Source organism: Macaca mulatta, chromosome 19 (assembly GCF_049350105.2).
Source record: "Macaca mulatta isolate MMU2019108-1 chromosome 19, T2T-MMU8v2.0, whole genome shotgun sequence".
Classification (NCBI taxonomy): Eukaryota; Metazoa; Chordata; class Mammalia; order Primates; family Cercopithecidae; genus Macaca; species Macaca mulatta.
The window spans coordinates 64754624-64754910 of record NC_133424.1 but is presented as its reverse complement, the minus strand read 5'-3'; positions in this window follow the sequence as shown (position 1 = coordinate 64754910).

Here is a 287-nt window from a genome sequence, read left to right as displayed (position 1 = left end):
TCTGGAAAGGTCACTAGTCTAAGATGCATTCTCATGGTTCATTAAAAATTCATAGTGGAGGCCGGGCGCGGTGGCTCACACCTGTAATCCCAGCACTTTGGGAGGCCGAGGCAGGTGGATCACAAGGTCAGGAGTTCGAGACCATCCTGGCTAACACGGTGAAACCCCGTCTCTACTAAAAATACAAAAAATTAGCCGGGTGTGGTGGTGGGCGCCTGTAGTCCCAGCTACTCAGAAGGCTGAGACAGGAGAATGGCATGAACCCGGGAGGCGGAGCTTGCAGTGAG